General features: G+C 36.6%; 1 long non-coding RNA gene across 2 annotated transcripts in view; it reads left to right on the top strand.

Annotated features, from left to right (window-relative positions):
- LOC106786076 overlaps positions 1-17,594 on the top strand; it is a 52,207-nt gene that overhangs the window by 26,659 nt on the left and 7,954 nt on the right. The window contains exon 3 of one of the 2 annotated variants that reach the window (XR_001381613.1): positions 592-782. The exons of the other annotated variant lie outside the window; for it this stretch is intronic. This is a non-coding gene — a long non-coding RNA (uncharacterized LOC106786076). Of the gene's footprint in view, positions 1-591; positions 783-17,594 lie in introns of those variants that run through there. 2 annotated transcript variants of the gene reach the window in all.

Here is a 17,594-nt window from a genome sequence, read left to right on the forward strand (position 1 = left end):
GATCATAATCTAAACTTCCTTCCGCTCGAAGAGAGCAACGCTCGTTAAATTCGCATTGAACACTTGAAAAGAAACATCATCCTTACTATTTCTAATATAAGCAAGATGAGAAGAGTCCTTTGAATTGCATCTTTCGTAAGAGCATAATTTTTTCATGCCGTGTACCTCGTCCACTTAGAGATTTTTCAAGGAGACGAATTTTGTATTCTGCTTTAATAGCAGGAGTTACGGTTATCAATAGAATTTCGCAACTTGCCTAAGATATTAAATCGAATTAGTTAGGAGGAAATGGACTCACGTTTGGATGTACAAGAAAACTAACTTATGGGTAGAAAAGGGGAGAGTAAAAAGGAAAAAAAAAAAGATTGAGATTAAACATGAGAAAAGGAGAAAAGTGTAGAGACGGAAAAATTGGAGAAAGGAAGAATTAAAAAAGAAAACAAAAGCTAGATAAAAGAAAGATCGAGAAGGGTTCGAAGGATTATAAACAAGGTGAACTTTAATGTCGTAAAGTGTAAAATAGAAATATAATATATGTGAATAAAATAGAGAAAATGCCAGGACTTTTAACCTTTGTCCTATTACTTTTAGAAACGATCGGACTCCGAGGAGTGTGTTGGCCAACATGAAAAGCAGGATATGTCGCAAGGATGTCGTAAGAAAACCAACGTATACCTAATCGTATGAAGCCGAGGAAGAAAGGTAACGATACCAACCGAGTTCTCACCGTTCAATGCACATTGATAGCTTTTACGATGGCTGATAGAAAAAAAACAACAAAGAAAAATGCTGTATTTATTATAATTTTTTTAATTTAATTATTTGTTATTTTTGTTTTGCTATACGCCAAAGAAGTATACTTCTTACGTACGTTTATATTTTTTTTTATATTTCTTTTATATTTTTTTATCTTCGCCTATAAAGTTTCACTTTAAATAAGACAAATTCATTGTATTACAATGAATCCGTGAGCGATAACGATATTGAAGAATATCTGAACGAGCCGTAGTGATAATTCATGTCTTTCGATAAATCATATGAATTTGTAATATCATGATAATCTATCTTTCTTATTCTTTTATCTCATATATACATATATGTATATGTTTCTTATTTGCTCGTCATCAATGAACAAGACGGTAATCTCTTTTTATTATAACGCCTACGATTAAGCGAGCTTTTGCATATATTACATTATGTGCGTGTATTTTTGAATTAATTAAATATTCACGAACGTTCTTTCGCCTTCCGAGGTCATCGAAGAAATTCTTAAGATAATAAGAATGAATAACATTTATAAATCATATATAGAAGCATATATCTTTCTTAAAATTTGCGACTGATATTGATACGATCAATTTATTAGGTATTAGAACTTCATATTTTTCGATTAATTAAAACAACAGGAACTCGGTGATATTAATTGCGATATTAAATTGATTTTAATTGTGAAAAATAAAGGTGTTTGCATTCGTTTTACAATTAAGGTCGACACGTTTCATGGGAAAGAAATAAATATAAAGAGAACGAATTTCGAACTTTATCTATGACCCTATACAAAACAAACGTTTTTTGAATCAAAGTTTGGTTCATCGATGAGAGGAACTTTTCGTTTCCTCTCGTTCGAACGATTTTGAATGAATTTCCTTTTGGTAGAGGAAGAAGTTTATCGGACAGTTCGTATTATCGAGGGGATGAATCTCGTAGATCCAGTCTGGTGTACGTGCCATCCGCTTAATTGCAACGGCTTTGTGGATAAAACCAAGTGGGTGGTACAGTAAGCGACAACGATGTGCTTGGATGTAACACGTTTTTGTGGTTCTCCTCCTGGTTTAACGAGAAATTGATTTGACGTAGACAACAATAAAAAATAGATTCTTTTTAAACAAACTAATTTGAAATTAACGTTGATTTTTGTATGAATTAATAAGATGTTTCTGTTATTAGAAATAAAACAAATACTAATATTAGAATTGAAAGATCCATCAAACTTTCTACTTTTCCATATTCTAATTTACGTACTATACTTTAAATATGCACATTTTATACATAGTGGCATTCGAATATAACGAAAAAGTGTTAGAAATTTTTTGGATCGATAAAAAGATTTTCCATCGATAAGAGATAATAATATGATAATATAATAATAATCAAATTTTCTATAAATATAAAATATAATCAAATTTTCTAACATTGCATCACATGCATGACGTTATTCGAGAAATTAGGTCATTCGTTAACAAAGCAACCACGAGATAGCCAGAGTCGTTTGATGTTCCGTTTAAGGTTAGACCGCACGAATTCCATGGATCGACTAATTTCTACATGCATGCATGCATACATATTTACGTAGAAATTCGTATTACGAAAAACTCGTGAGACTCGAAAAGTCGACTTTTCCTCGATCGTCTCTGGCACTCGAGGACGAGCTCGTTAATCGCGAATAGAAGAAAAGAACTCGTTGTACCATCCGGTAGGACGAGACGGAGAGTTTTTCCTGAGATGATCGATGAGCTCTTTCTTTCTCTTTCTCTTTCAAAAGCATTGAAATTCAGGAGAGAAGAAAGAACGACTACGCTTAAGAAATAAAAAAAGAAAGGGAAACGAAAAAAAAAAAACAAAAATGGGAAGAAAGGAAAAAGAGTAGAGGCAGAAAAATATAATAGAAAAGGAAAGAAAAAGGATAGAGTAGGAAGGAAGTGAACGAGCTTCGCGCAAGCCCAAGGTAATTAATTGGTTTCGTTAGTTGGTAGGTAGGTATGCCTGAAAATTAATGATTTTTTGTTTTGTTCAGTCTGTTGTGGTGACTTCCGGGGAAGGAATAAGGGAGATGAGAATAACGTCGAGAGTCATGTTGCAAAACCGTAACGAGCGTATCGATCGATAACCCTGACTGTCCGAGCATGAACACGAGGAGCGGGCTTCTCTAACGGATTAGAATCGATTTACACAGAGGCAATGAGGTATGACTAACGGTCGCTGATCTTCTTAACATCATAAGCATATTTCATTGCGTTAAAAACGCGCATATAAGGCTTTCACTTTCAACAAACATCGGGTTTACTATTTATTAAATTACATTCAAAAGGCACGCCCAATTATAATTCACGGTTACTCAATCGTACAAACATTTAGGTTTCAACTATTTACTTCGCTTATGATTACAATATTTTTGTCTAATTTCATTATGAGATAGCTTCAAGAATTTAACATTTCTACCCTGTAGTTACGTTCGTAATTTGTATTTTTTTTTCTTTTTTTTTATGAGAATAAAAATAAGGATTAATATCTTTTGTAATTTATCGTCGTCTTCTTCTTCTTCTTCTTCTTCTTTATCGTCTCGATGCTTTCTCTCTCTCTCTCTTTCTCCCTCTCTATCTCTGTCTTCTTGAGTTTCCTCTTGAGGATGTCGCACTTCTAGGCGTCGACCTTGCAAATTGGAAAGGGTCCTTCCTTAAATAGTCGATTACGAGACAGGGGTGAATGTACTAGACGATGCTAGTTTGAAAGGGAGAAGACGCTTTAAAAGGGGCAGGAATGAGTAACTAAGATAGAGAATGAGAAGGAGGAAAAGAAAGAGAGAAAATGAGAGAAAGAGAGAGAGAGAGAAATAAAAGCGAAATGGAGGAATTGCAATTAGTTTTATTAGAGTAAGATAACCGGAGAGCCAGCAAGTGGAGACAGAGGAAACCTCTAAGTTAAGCGGATCGTTTTTCCAGCTGGACAACGAGCGATTCCGTAAAACGACGATAGATCGCTACGATAAAGGAGTCTTACTCGTTTTTTCTTACATTTTCTACAAAGAAAGAGAATATTTCTTTCTCAAGTTACGTTCATCGCTTAAAGTTCCTATATTCCTGTATATATTTTACCAGAATAGGAAAAAATCAGGCAATGTCAGCAATTCATTAGCCAAAGCGTTATTCTGACAACGTTGGAAATGTATTCATATTTCTTACATTTCCTAGATATTCTTTAAAATGTCAAATGAGAAATCGGTAATGTAAAATAGCAGCTATTATTCTGGTAACATATAGATAAACAGAGCGAAGAAAAAAAAGAAAGAGAGAGGGGGGTAGGAAAGGGAGAGAAAAGATCGTTGTTGATGGTAGAAAGAACACGTTTCAGTAGTAAACATATAATGCATTCCTACGTACACTTAAGTACCACTTTGCTTCTATACATGTATACTTTCTTATCTTATCGGTGGCGGACGCCGATCGTAAGTTGATCTTTCATCCCAGTCAGGTAGCAGAGCGTGAGCTGCAAACGATACATTGTAGTTAAGCTCAACATAAGCGAAATCTGTCTCGTCGCTTGAGAAATAACGAAGACAAGGGAGGAGAGGGATAGAAAAAGAAAGGAGAGGATGAAAATAATAGATCGTCCCTCTGGAAATACCTCTCTCTCTCTCTCTCTCTCTCTCTCTCTCTCTCTCTCTCTCTCTCTTCTTCTCGCTTTCTTTCTATTTAAATCTTTCTTTTTTTTCTCTCTCTCTTAGATTCTCACATTAACGATAATCGGTCTTTCTTAAACAAGAGGTAGAAAGGAAATGCTTTCGCAAATGGGAATGGATTGCGATCAGTTTTGAAGTAATTTTATAATGGTTTCGTTTGCTCCGCTCTCTATTGCTATTATTATTATTATTATTATTATTTTTATTATTATTATTATTCCTTGCCTTTTATTCTTACATTTCGTTAGGAAATACGGCAGGATTCTTTTATCCTTTCACTTCCTTGGAAAGGAATAATTCTCTTTCTCTGGCTTTATCTTCTAATCTATTTTTTCTATTTTTTTCTCTTCGATTATCACATTAAATAATAATCGGTCCTTCTTAAAGAAGTAGTAGAAATCAAATTATATTTTACGAATGACAGTCGATGGTTACCGGTATTGTAATAATTTGATGTTAGTTCTGTTTGATCTTATATTTTATTATTATTATTTTTATCATTATCGTTACTTATATTCTATTTTTATATTTCATTAGGAAAGATAGGATAATTCTTTATCCTTCTTCTTTTTTTTATAAAAAATCATTTTCTTTCTCTCTCTCTCTCTCTCTCTCTCTTTCTTTCTCTTTAGCTTCATTTGGAATATGAAACAAGTAGATATACTTGAGAGAAGCCTTAATTATAGTTAGTCATAACATTCTAATTTCGAAGAACGAAATTTGAAATGTAATAGCAAGAATGATTCTCTATAATCATACTAATAATTTTTCCATTGTGTTCCAGTTTCAAGGATGTGACGTTAAAGAAATCAAAAGAGAGAGAATGAGAGATAGCAAATAAAAAAATGGGAACAGTAACTTCATTGAAATGTATCGTCGAAATGAACGTTCCCTTGCGTAACATCTTTTTCATTTAGTTGCACGTAATTGAAAAATATACTTTTTACAAAGTCAAAAAATTTAACAATGTGACATGATATGGGCGAAACCAGTTACGCGACACTTCTTTTTCATCTTATTCACTTTTTCTATTCAATCTTCAGTATCCTATTTCGTCATTATTTCTCGTTTCGTTCAAGACGAACCGTTTCGTTTCGCGTCGCGTCGTATCATTTTTCATGTCTCGTTCTATCCAAACGGAATGAACAAGGACTTCCACTTCGATCAGAGAAAAAAATGAAAGAAAGAGACAAAGAAAGGGTGAGAAAGAGAGAAAAAGAGTGAGAAAATAGTATGTACATAAATGTGCGAGCGAGAAAAATAAAGAGAAAAGCTAGAGGAAAGATAAAAACTGAAAGAGAGAGAGAGAGAGAGAGAGAGAGCGAGAAAAATAGTGTTCGTAGGAAAACATTTTCTCGGGAAATAGGAAGAATCTAAGGAGATATCGATTCTCGTTCTCCGACTCCCGTGTTATTACGTGAGCCAGTTCGATCCGATCTTTTTGTATTTTTTTGTATTTTTTTTTATTTTCTTCATCCTTTTTTTTTTCTCTCCTTTCTTCATGAAAGGATCGTTCGGCTGCAGCACCGTTGCGCTCTTCGATCGAGGATTATCGTGACGATGCTAGATCAATCATCCCCGATTCGTTTCGTTTCGTCCGTCTTCGCGTCAAACTGAGTTATTCTATTTTTCATCGGCGAACGTGCCGCCGTATCTTATGGAAAACGTGCACCAGCCGAATCGTCTTCTTTAGTTGGAAGTATGCATAACAAGTTGTCAAGGAAATTCGATGATGGATCTAGTAAGCTGAGTTTTTATCTTTTCGCACTATTGTCTATGTCTTTTTCTTACCTTCGCGTATTTTTTCTTCATCTTTTTCATTTCTAACAAAATTTTGATATTTTCAGTCGAGTTGCTCTTAACTGCAACACCTTTCTATCTTGATTCTTCGCGAATCCTTCTCGGATGTTTTCTGAAGAGAATTCATTGGAACACTGCCAAGAAAGGAAATATCTATTTATCTCCTCGTTTTTCTCGCTAGAGAGAAAAAAAATAAAAAAAATAAAAAAGAAAATAAAAGATTCGTGCATCCTCGGAGAGAGAGAGAGAGCGCAGTTATTCCCTTCAAAAATATTTGCCCCGTCGTCGCGTCTACGCGGCGATTCTTTCAGATAACGAAAGACGAATTGCGCTTGGTGCTACGTGACTAAAAACAAATATTTGATTTAAAACGTTTGCGAAACGCTTTCATTCTTTTTTATTTTTTTTTTTTTTACTTCGAGCAAAAAAAGTTAGACCCGTCGAGCTTGGTGATATATATAAATTAAAACAAAATTTATTTAATATGTGTAATATCATATATATATTGTTATATTTTATATTATTTTGCGTGAATCTTGTAGTTTTCTTTTTTTTTCAGCTAATGCAATTATGATTAATGATGGTATTCTGTTTTGGTTGAAATATTGTCAAAATAATAATTATTCAAATATTCTATTTGAGATACTTTACGTAAAGAGAAAAAAGCTAAATGGAACCTTGCATTTTGTTTTACTAGCTAGATTCTCCATAGTCGCACATCTAGCTTTTAATTTATATTTATATACGTAGATATGGCCGACGTTGATTTTTGCAAATTTGTGCGTCAAGAAAATAAATCATATCGCATGTTCGTGTTTTCTTGATATTATTTCTCTCTCTTTCTTTTTTTTCTCTTCCACTTTTTTTTTTTTTATATCCACCGGCGTCATTTTTCTATTTCGCTCGCGTGTATTCCCAGGTGACGCAAGCACGAACAATTACCCAGCTTCCGTAATTTTTCTCTTACGGACAAATAATAAAATAATTCGCTCCATTAATATCTTTCATTTGTAATACTTATAAATAAAATGTTCATACACTGACAGAAATCGCGTAATCATAAGATGAAACAGGTATCTCTGGTCGAGCTTTTAGTGATGTAGATTTTTCCTGGCATCCTGAAAGATATAAAGAATTTTTTCATGAGTTTTTTTTTTTTCTTTTTATATATGTACAAACACATAGAAATCGCGAGTAAAGCTCGCCTACGTCATAATGCCCTTCCGAGCGTTTTTCCAAGCACAGTACGAGGATAACGAATAAATCCTGAAAAGCGTCTCTTGGTTTTTTTTCTCCCTCTCTCCCTCTGAACATGTAAAAATAATAGCAATTAAATATTCAAAGACATTGGACCGTTCGCGTTAAGAACGAACGGTTGTCAAAAAGAAATTAGCAATTCATAAGCTCGATACTTATGTTACTTTTATTTTTTATACAAAAAGTACCATAAAGTCCTTTGTCTTTTTATTTTTTAACACTATCCGTAATAAATTAAATCTTTTATGCAATGTATTTCGTACGTCAATAATTCCAACAAAATTCTGACACGAATTGAGATAGAAATTGTATCTAAAGAAAAAATTATGTAGACAAATTTTTTAAACGTATTGCGATTTTACAATAACGGCATGTACGCATACGCATTCATGTATTTAAGGGTAAATAAATGCATAATCGTAATCCCGAGTTGTGCAGAAGCTGTCGGTCGTATGAGACTCGGTAAATTCGTCACGCTCAATTTGCCAGAATCGATCGGACCGTATCGTAAAACCGAGAAACAGCTATTCGTCGATGGCGTTATCGGTCGGTAGTTTCGAACGAAAACAAACGAACGTTTGTAAGTTATGGAGATCGCGTCACACCAATCTCGTTCCCGAACGTTAGACTTAGACTGTCTCCGTTCGCGTGGTTGCTTTCGTTTCTACAAAGGAACCTCTATGATTTTTGACCAGAAATTCGTTATTTCCGCTTCGTCGATTTCTTTCTCAGTATTTTTTCTGAACAACGATTTTTTAATTTAATTTTCTTTTTTCTTAAAAAAAAAAAAAAAAAGAAAGAAAGAAAGAGAAGAGAGAGATACACGCGAAATCTGTGTTAACTGCAAACAAGAAAATATTATTTAACCTGTTGTAAATACTTTTACATAAAGATAACAAATAAGTATAACTCGATCATAGACGGGCAAAAAAAGCAAGAAGAAAAGCTCCTCGAAGTTCAAAACTCCAGTGGTAAAGCTCAACAACTTAGCGGATTTCGGGATCTCTTTTCGGATTGTATTGCTTCTTTCTTCAGTTGTGTGTGTGCAGTAGTTTGGTTTGTGTATATATATATACATGTAATGTATATTATAGGGGAAGTAAGTGGAAAAGCTCCAACTACATATGAACATAGGACATGACATATATCCGAATAAGGAGAAATAAGAGCAACATGATACGTTTAAACTTGTAAGCTAGTACGTTAAGTTTCTTTGCTCGATGGCGAGAAACGGGGCGGTTAGATTACACGCACGGCACTATGTACGACACGTATGACGTACCCTACTATTAGCGTAATTGCGAGTTAAGTAGAGCAAAAGGGATCGAGAGAGTGGCGGAGAATGATTCAACGACTGTAAGTAGTTGATGGTAGTCAAAGTATACGCCAATGTTATCAACAACCACCACTCCGTTTCATCTCGCCGTAGAAGAGCAATTTTGAGAAGCACTGTACACCCTCTCGTACACTTTTTTCTTTTTACATTTACTCTCCCTCTCTCCTCTCTTTCTTTCTTTATTCTTTTCTTTTCTTTTCTTTTCTTTTCTTTCTTTCTTTATTTCTCGAGCTTGCGCACGCGTTGTTGAATCAGAGGGAGAAGGCGTACTGTTAAGAGAAAGGAATCACGATGCCGCCATGCAAAACCTGGCCAGGAGACGAGTCTCTAATCATGGAGACATTGTCGCAGGACGAACAATAATCCAGCAGTAGAATGTCTATGTACGAAGACTCCCCTCCTCACCATTTCTCTTCCCCTCTCTCACTCTCACTCTTCTTCATCTCTATTTTTCTTTTTTTTTTTTCTCTCTCTCTCTCTCTCTCTCTCTCTCAATTCTTTTTCCTTATTCTCCTTGTCTATCTTTTTTCCTCTGTTGGCCAGCGAGAGGGTGAGACTCACGTATACGAGCACATTCAACGCCGGATAAAAGTGCATAGAGAACTGCACGCGTAGAAATCTGCGACGCATTCTGTCGAGTGCACACGCGACACACAAGCTCTCTCGCGAAGTGTACCTCGTAAAACGAACGATACACGCACCCACATCTATGTACATCTTGAGTACGCGTAAAGCGCTACAGAAAGGTATTTCCTTTTCTCTACATTTCTTCGAGCGCTGCCTAGTCATTCCTCTTACTATTTCTACATGCTTCCTCATTTTTTCTTCTCTATCCTCTTTTTACCAACTACATGCGCGCACACATACGAATGCGCGGGCGCGCGCGCGCACGCCCTTTCTCTCTCTCTCTCTCATTTTCTTTTTCTTGTTTTTTTCCCTCTACTTTTCTTGGTTTTTTTTTTTCTTTTTCCATCCTTCCAACGATTCTCGTGTCCTCCTCCGCATTCATTCTGTCTCTTCTCGGCCAACCTTCCCTCATTTTTTTCGCGCTTGCGTGAACGCCATCTCTGAAGGAGGGTCTCGTTAACGCATAAAGGGACGCGTTACCAGTGTCTACCTCTTAATGGGAACGAACTCGAAGATGGAACTGCCGACGTAGAAATCTATCCCTTTCTCTTTCTTTCTACCCTTTCGCCTTATTCTTATCCCGTCTTTCTTGATTCTTCCATCGGCCTTTTCTCTTTTTCCTTCTCTCTCTCTCTCTCTCTCTCTCCCTCTCCCTCTTTCCTTCTACTCTTACTCTTTCTCATAAAAAAGGAGTATTGTTCTGAAGCAACGGTACGTGGACGTTTCGGTAACATCGACTGGCTCGGGATAAAGGGTAAGAGAAAGTAAGGGTAAAAAGGGATGGACAAAGATAAGGCTGGATAAAGAAAAAAAAAAAAAAAAGAAAGATATAGATAGGTTCTTTCGTGAAAAACTCGAGTCTGCAAGTCACTAACACGAGAACTGATATTTTGTCCTACCTTCCTTCTGGGGTTTCNCTCTTTCCTTCTACTCTTACTCTTTCTCATAAAAAAGGAGTATTGTTCTGAAGCAACGGTACGTGGACGTTTCGGTAACATCGACTGGCTCGGGACTTTTCATTTTTCTTTTTTTTTTTTCTTTTTCTCCATTGAATATTGAATGAAAAAAAAAAAAAAAAAAAAAAAAAAAAAGGAGAAAGATATAGATAGGTTCTTTCGTGAAAAACTCGAGTCTGCAAGTCACTAACACGAGAACTGATATTTTGTCCTACCTTCCTTCTGGGGTTTCAAGCATAATCGGAGAAGGCAATTTGAAAGAACTGGAAAAGCATTCCGTTCCTATGTAAAGCAATGTTCGTCCTGCTTTATCTCAATTTACTCCGTATTTACTCCCTTTTCCTATCCTGTTTCAACTACGACGGATAAGAACAACAAGAACGACAGAGAATATCGGGCTTCGCTCAAGGCGCGAATCGCATCCCTATAACTATATCCATGGTATTTACCACCATTCGCTTCGGGCGATCCACCAGCGAACTAATTATAATTCCAAAAGTTGAGCCTGGTGTTACGTGCTCGGCTTTTCGAACGGCACTCGACCACCGCCGACTAACTTTTATCTTTCCCTATTGCATTTTCTATCTGTCCCCCCACTCTATATATTATCTTTATTTCTGTCTGACTTTTTTGTCCGTGTTTGTAGATACACTAGGTATATATCATTTTATCTGCAGTAGTAGTATCTATAGTAAGTATCTACATCTATCTATATCTTTCTTTATTTCTTTCTCGCTCATTTCTTTCGATTTTGTTCGAAGTATAATTAGAATCCGTGGGTTACTTCAGCCTATCAACCACCCCTCAACCCCTTAAACTCAGCTCTCTTCATCCTATCCTTCGTAAGACGCTTTTATTACGATCGGTATCGATACGACCAATGAAGCTCGTTCGAACTTCTTCTTTCCCTTCTCCGTGTTGACGAGGCTTATTAATAAAAAAGTTTCTACCATCACGAAACAAAGAGGGCAAGCGTGGAAGAGGGAGAGAGAGTGGGAGAGAAGAAGAGAAGGAGGTAGGAAGAAAGATAGAAAGATTTCCAGTTCAACCAAACGAACAACGCGCGTTCCTTTTCGAAGCGCTTAACGTTTATACGAATTTTCCTGTACCAGCGAAACTGCGTAATGCCTTATATTACTTTTCGTTGAAATTCGATAATAGAGACAAGAGGAGAGGAAGAAAGAAAGAAAGAGAGAGAGAGAGAGAGAGAGAGAGAAAATAGAAGTAAGTACAAATATTCTAGAAACGATGCAAGATCGTTTTATTTTTTTTTTTTTACTTTCCGAAAATACGAGGACGAGCTGATTCGCGTTTGATCTTACTTTCTATTTAGGCGACAGCTTATTTGCAAATTATAGCATAAGATGGACGCGAAATGTTTTTTACTGATTGTTCTTAATGACGATGAAAAAGCAGTTATTCACCCTCTGTCCATCTAACATGTTTACTCTTGGAAAATAGTAAAAGAGAGAGATAGAGAGAGAGAGATGTTTAAATATAATATAAATAGTCGATATTTTAGACTTTTTCACGAATCCCTAAGGATCATTCTCATATAAAGTATCGTGACACTATCTCTTTACTTTTATTTTTTAGATCATTTTGATCATCTATATCGGGTATTTTATGGTTAGAAGAAAATAGTTTTTTCTAGTTCCTTTTGTCTTGTACAAACAATAAAATGTAAATTTTCGAAACATTTGTTTACCGAAGGATTGCAATACGATCGAGCTTAATCGATCGAACACCCAACGTTGTTTAATTATTAAACCTTCCTGGACGTACGTGTATTCCCATTGGATTACTCGCTGTTTAATTTTCTATTTTTTTGAATCGACCGATACGGATCGTTCGTTATACAAGCACGTGATACATCGAACTGTATATTTCCCCTAACGCACATTTTTATATCGAATTGATCGTAACTTTAAAAGTGTGTAAAGAGAATCGTTTCAAAAAAAAGAAAAAGAAAAAAAAAAGAAAACATTTATTCCGATCGTTAAAGGTATAGTCTGTTTCGAAGAATTCCTCTTACGTATATACTGTTCACTTTCTGACATTAAGGGGGATGGTTGCACTAACATTGAAAACTTTTCGTTGAACATTCACTGTTATCCTGCTACTACTCTGTACTTCTCCCTTTTTCCACTCTTCGTTCGTTTCTTTTTTTTTGGTTCTTTTTTTTGTTTTTTTTTTTTCGAATAAAACTTTGTCGCTTTCCGTATAGTAGTTTCGAATCGTTATAAAACAAAGCTACTCGATCATTGAGAAGAAACTTCGAGGAATATACCCGAAGCGTTTAATACTTTCGTCGATACTTAAAAAGAGATTACCATCGGCGTTCTAAACTTTGCACCGGACATTTTAACTCTGACCGAACACATTGCAGTCTTTGAAAAAAGAGAGAGAGAGAGAGTAAGAGAGATAGTAAGAGAATAAGAGATAGAAAAAAGACAAACGAGAGCAACGGGGTTGCTTCTCTTGCTCGGGAAAACGTAGTAGTGGTCGTAGTTCGGTATTCGTGGTTACGATATCGATTACGAGTCTCGTGGAATCTTTTAAGTGCCCCGAGACGATCGTAAAAGGCAATCGCGTAACTATAATCATGGCGTGCAGTGCACGCGATCACCGTTATGACCGCGAAAGAGTCAAATTCCAGAGTTACCGGAGGGAAGGATAGTAGTAGGACGATTATATCGAGCGTAAAAGGAAGGGAGTTTCCTTTGATCGCTCAAAAGGAAGAAAAGGATTTCTATTCGATTCTTCCCAAATTTGTTTCCCATTTCTTTTTTTCACTCCTTTTTTTTTTTTATTTTTGGAATTTACTCCCTTAGAATCGATTTTCGTATAAGGCGCACGGTATGAAAAAAAATATGAAGAGTAAAATTTAATGATCGAATGACTTCGTTACGTTTTTTTGTGCTCAACCTATCGTGCGCACTTTTCACTTTTTGTAATGGGTGTGTATAACTTGTATACTTGTGTACTGCCGTCGTACACAGGGTAGCTGACACATGTAAGTATGTATGTGTATATAATATATATATATATATATATAGATATAATATATCTATCTGCCTTTTTTTCAATCTAGTAAGTCTTTTTTTCTCTGTATCTGTTCAAAGACAATCGTTCTTAAGGAGAAAACTCCAGTCGTGCGTCGGAGCTGACACGCACACACTTTTCTTTTTTTACTCTTTTACTTTTTATTTTATATTTTTATTTTGAAAACGCAAAATTAACAAACGAGAAGGAACAAAAGGTGGATAAAAAGAATCGAGCTTACTAGAAAGGATGCAATGCAAGTCCTGTTGCACTATGTACTGTATGCATAATCTATATACGTGTATATATATATATATATATATATATCGACAGGGGGTAAGCCGGCTCTATGTAACATTCGCGAGATCGTTGTTAATCCTCGAAGGTAGATAGTCATCCACGAACAGACAGGGTAAGCGGATCGCGGTGGATTTTAATTAGAGGGACGGCCGCTACACGATTTCATCGTCTGCTGCTTCAATCTTTCCTTGAATTCATCCTTTTCCTTTCGCCTGTCTCCTTCCCTTCCCTTCCTCTTCCTCCTTTTTCTCCTCCACTTCCTCCTCCGCTTTTCACTCAAAGCAGCCTTGCTATTTTTTGCAAACAAAAAAAAAAAGAAAGAAATGTTTTCTAAATATTTAACAAGGAGAGAGAGAGAGAGAGAGAGAGAGAGAGAGAGAGAGAGAGAGAGAGAGAGAGAGAGAGATCGAGTTGGTTCTATTCGTTTTATAGTTTTTATTTTCTTCTATTTCTACCATCCACTAAGATCCTTCTTTCAAACTTATAAAAGTATGTTAAAGCACTAGAATATAAAGTTAAAGAGAATTCTCATGTTTTAAGATACATTCCCAGACTTTTAGTTTGAAATACAAAAGATTGAATAGGAATGAAGTAAGAGAATCTGTGTGAGAGAGCGAGAGAGAGAGAGAGAGAGAGAGAGGGAGAGAGAGAAAGTAAGAGAGAGAACCAGAATGACTATATCACGGTTATTATAAGAGTTCCAGAGGCTTGGAACATGGTGCACGATGATACGCGGATTTTAATTATCGCGTTCTCTGTGTTCGTTTTTCCATAGCGTAAAGTAATCAAAGTTCGCCCTTTGGAGTCGCATTTTCAATCCCAGTGTCAACCAGCTCCAAGCACTTTTCGTCCTACATATCGTTTCGACTAATAAAAAGACTCGTCTGGAAGAATAAAAAAAAAGGTAATATCGAGAACTGTTAATGAGAGTTTCTCTGTCTCTCGGTTAATATTGCATATTTGAAAGATAAAATTATTTTTGATCATTATTAAATAATGAGGATGTAGTTCATTCATTTTCGTGATATTAACAACAACAAAAATAGGAATTTCAATAAGTTTTTCCATGGGTTTTTGTATCGTAGAAAATAATAGTTCTGTGCGTGTTCGTGTGTCGATTCTTTCTCGTTTTCACGAGAAAAAATACGAGCCGTATCTACGTATGGGTGACATTCAAGAGAAGGTGTAGAGAGAGGGAGAGAGTGAACGTGATTGGAGCCGTTTCCTTGTCATCGTGACCACTTCGTAGTGGAAACACCTAGTGGAATTTCCACGAGAGCTGTCGCTGTGAAATTCCATTTTATCCGTCGGCGCCGCTAGTCGAAGGAGCTTCCGGTTTCCCTTTTTTCCCGGGGAAGCGTAATATGAAATTCTTTTTACCTTCTCGTTCTCTTGACGAGAACGAGAGGAGAGGAGAGGAGAGGAGAGGAAAGGAGTTAAGCGAAAGCGACTAGAGCGAGGAGCGTGCTGGAAAATGTGCTGAGAAAAAAAGTTAGACAAAAAGAAAGAGAGAGAGAGAGAGAGAGAGAGAGAGAGAGAGAGAGAGAAAGAGAGAAACTCGTTCTCAGTGGAAAAAATAAAGTGGTTGTCGAGGGGGATGAAAACTTCGAAATAAAGCGATAACGAGGGCGCTGCACGCTGCAGCGAGTCTGCCGGTACTGGTGCTACTGCTACTTCTAGAAACCGTCTGCTTATTACGTCACGTTGAACGTAGTTACTAATTAGTTACATTCAAAGCGCCACACCGCCAACGGGGGGTCGTTCGAACGACTGATGCTCTCGGGTTCCTAGTAACGTTGTTGGTGTTGGTGTTGGTGATGGTGGTGGTAGTGGTGCGAGTGGTGGTGCTATCTCAGTATTTATGCTAGGTGATACTAACGTACAGCCTTCAGACGAAGAACTAAAATTTGTTTTTCTACTATTGCGAAAAGAGATGAAGAAAGAGGAAGAAGTTGAGGACGAGCTAGAAGGATTGAGAGAAAAAGAAAATGAGAAAGCTAGAAAAAGTAAGAGCGAAAGAGAAGGAGAGTGAAAACGAGCCGTCCTCCTCTTTTATACAGCATGCGGGTTGAAAACCAGGCACAACGCGTCTGCGTCTCTTCTCTTCTGTCTCTCTTTCTCTTCCTCCATTTTTTTTCTTCCACTACCTTGCTCTTCTATCCACCTTCCAACTCCCGTTTCTCTTTCTTTCTCTCTCTCTCTCTCTCGCTCCCTCTCTTTTTCTCTACTTTTGCTCCGTTCACGTCATGCCCGGCTCTCTCAACCCTTTTATTTCGCGATCTCGTTTCCGCGGTGGCGTTTCTATTCCTCCTTTTTTTCCTCTTTTTCTTCCCCTTTCCCCTCATCATCCTTCTCTATCTCTCTCTCTCTCTCTCTCTCTCTCTTTTTCCGACTGTCTGTCTGTCCCTCTCTCTATTTCAATCCGTTCGCCAGCTTACTCAAGTTGGCTCGGTGTACCTACGTTAAAATCGATCAACTCAAATGTTTCGAAAGGTGAAAAGGAAGAAAGTCGCATGTGTCGATCGTTCAGGCCCATACTGTTCGAATTAATTTCATGTATGACAAGTCATTTTTGTTTTTAACTGAAACAATATGAAATATAATTTTGTTCTAATCAGTCGTTCGACACTGTGCAATCAAAAAATAGGATTGGGATTACGGACAGCCTTTGTGAAATAGTCCGATAATATTCTATGTGGTTAGAAAAAGAAAAAAGAATAGAGATAGGGAGATATAGGAATAGAAAAAGGAAAGAGAGATATGAAGAGAAGGAGAAAGATACGGGGATTCATTTTCAAGGGAGCCATAGAGATTCGCGATTTGAAAGGAAGGATAAATCGTTGGATATCGAAGCGTAGCGAGCGATATAGGTGAATGGTAACGAAAAATGGTCGCACAAAGTTGGTTCACGCGCACGGCTTGTACGAAGAATATTGGAACGAGTCGACTTGGATGGTAGTTATTTGTCATCGTTCAAACGGTCCGAATGTAGAGCCAATTATTCAAGTATATCGGACCGTTAGCTATTTCGCCGATATTTCGAGGATTTACCTACGAGCTATCGATCGTTTTTATCGTTCTTCCCTTTCGGCCATCTTTCTCCCCTTGACCTTTTTCTTCTCTCTCTCTCTCTCTCTCTCTCTCTCTCTCTCTATCTATCCAAACGCTTTACCCTTTTTTCTCCCTTAAATCCAACCTAGTCTCATTTGTTTCTATTTTATCCGAAGCTGGGAATCAATTCGAAAAGCAATTCCGAAACGGTTCACCATGATCGATCGTATCTATCGCGGTATCTCTCTTTTACTAAAGGATTTACTTAAAGGAATCATCGTCTATTTAACGCAACTTCTTTGCGTACTTTAACCTCATTACCGTGTATCTTTTCGTTTAGAGTACTCAGGGATTGCTCGCTAAAGCAACGAAATCAAATCAGTTCTTTTCTTTCGGACAAAAAAAAAACGAGAATCCTGCGAGCTAGGAAAGTCTTCAAACTACAGTGAGATAAAATCCCTGTAGTACATATATCTCAAAAAGGTAGAGGAAATGCAATCGGCTTATTGCTGCAACTTCAACTCGATAGTTGGATCGTCGATAATGACAATATAGAAGGAAAGAAGTTATGCGATAGTCCTTTTTCCTTCGTTAAATCTATACGCGTTCTTGACTTTCCGAAGATAAGATATTGTAAATAATAAGACAACAATTCAAGAAAGAAATATAGAAAACTAAAACAATCCAAGATAGATTACATTACTCGTTGTTCACAATATCTATTGATAAAGTATTACTGCTAATTGAAATTACACAATAAGTTTAT

This window comes from Polistes canadensis, unplaced genomic scaffold (assembly GCF_001313835.1).
Source record: "Polistes canadensis isolate GaletaPanama2010 unplaced genomic scaffold, ASM131383v1 scaffold_3, whole genome shotgun sequence".
Lineage (NCBI taxonomy): Eukaryota > Metazoa > Arthropoda > Insecta > Hymenoptera > Vespidae > Polistes > Polistes canadensis.